General features: G+C 37.1%; 1 pseudogene; it reads right to left on the reverse strand.

The window, feature by feature from the left end:
- Positions 1 to 470: 470 nt before the first annotated feature.
- Positions 471 to 1,257, reverse strand: LOC130680551 (olfactory receptor 4P4-like; annotated as a pseudogene).
- Positions 1,258 to 1,758: the final 501 nt, after the last annotated feature.

Genomic DNA, 1,758 nt, shown 5'->3' on the forward strand with positions numbered 1-1,758 from the left:
GCTCTAATTCTGACGTGTACACTGTGCAACCCTTACTCAGCAGTCTTGGGATAACTATCAAGAATTAGATAAAGAGCAACTAGGAAGGTATGTTAGGGTATTTTTTAAGACTTTCTAGAACATGATATTTTCAGTTTTGCTTGGTGGGTATTTTAAAATGAGTCACAACACTCTGTTATTTTTCTCTTTACACCTCCATCTGTTTCAGGAAACCTCAATGATAATAACCCATCTTTACTGAATATGTCTTTTATAGCATCCTGAAAACAAATTCATATGCAAATATTTCATATCAGTAGAATTTCTATTGAACTTTGAGTTCCTCCCCAGTCCTAATAAGCTAGTTAGCTAGTCCTAATAGCTAAGTATAAGAGATATAGCACTATGCATTTTTAAAGTTTTGGTATAGAAAAGTCTTATATTCCACAAGCTCTGTAGTGAAAATCAGTGATGTCTTTCCGTTTATTTCCTTACTTTGGTACACGGCACCACAGTGTCTTCATGGTGTTCTTCATGTCCATGTTCCTGAGTGTGTAAATCAGAGGGTTGAGCATGGGAGCAATGATGGGGTAGAAAAGAGCAAACACTTTGTCTTCTGGGAGAGTAATTACTGTTCTAATATAAATAAAGAGTAAAGGAGAATAAAAAAGGACCAGCACAGTGATGTGGGAACTGCATGTAGAAAGAGCTTTGCGATGAATTCTCTGCAGAGTAGGACCTGACTGCATGCAGGATCACAGCATGGGATACCAGCAAGACCACTAAAGTCACCAGATCCATCACATCCGAATTGGCAATGACCAGGAGACCGATTCTCTTTGTGTCCATGCAGGCTAGTTTTAGCAAAGGATACACATCACAGAAGTAGTGGTCTATCTCATTGGGGCCACAGTAGGGTAAAAAGATGGTGAGAATAAACTGACCGAAGGAATGGAGGAATCCCCCAGCACAGGAAGTGGCGATCAGGCCGTCACACCTCTGCCTGCTCATGATGACTGCATAGTGCAGGGGTTTGCAGATGTCCACGTAATGGTCATAGGCCATCCCTGTGAGGATGATTACCTCTATGCCCCCAAAGAAGTGCATGGAAAAGAGCTATGTCATGCAGCCATTGTAGAAAATGTTCTTTTCTGCCAGCAAGTCAATGATTAATTTTGGAGTCATAGTAGAAGTGTAGCAAAGGTCTGAGAGTGGGAGGTAAGTCAGGAAGAAATACATAGGCTAATTAATAAGTTGACTGCAGGTGATTGAAATCATGACAAGCAGGTTTCCAATGAAAATCACTATGTGACAAAATAAGAATAGTAAAAAACAGAATTTCTATCTCCTTTTTCTGAGAAAGTCCTAGGAGAATAAATTCTGTGATGTTATTCCTATTTTCCATGATCCAGACCAGTTTGTAGCTACCTGAAATCAGAAACATTGTGAATTTTTGTTATATAAATATTTAAATATGGTGATTCTTATCATTGCTTGCTATGAGGCAGATTACAGTGGAAAGGGCTCAAATGTTATATAAAGTAGAAATTTAATTTTTATTTAGGAAGGCTTTCCTGCTTGTCTTTTTATCATTTTCTTGAAAACATTACTGGTAAACATCTTAGGTACCTGAGATGAAGACTAACATTGTAAAATACTTTGTAAATTAAAAGAAAGAATTACTTTTGCAAAAATAATATTTATGTAACCATTGTATTAACATGTATAATCGAACATAAGTGATATTATACCTCTATGGAATTGCAGAAATGGTATTTT

Source organism: Manis pentadactyla, chromosome 14 (assembly GCF_030020395.1).
Source record: "Manis pentadactyla isolate mManPen7 chromosome 14, mManPen7.hap1, whole genome shotgun sequence".
Classification (NCBI taxonomy): Eukaryota; Metazoa; Chordata; class Mammalia; order Pholidota; family Manidae; genus Manis; species Manis pentadactyla.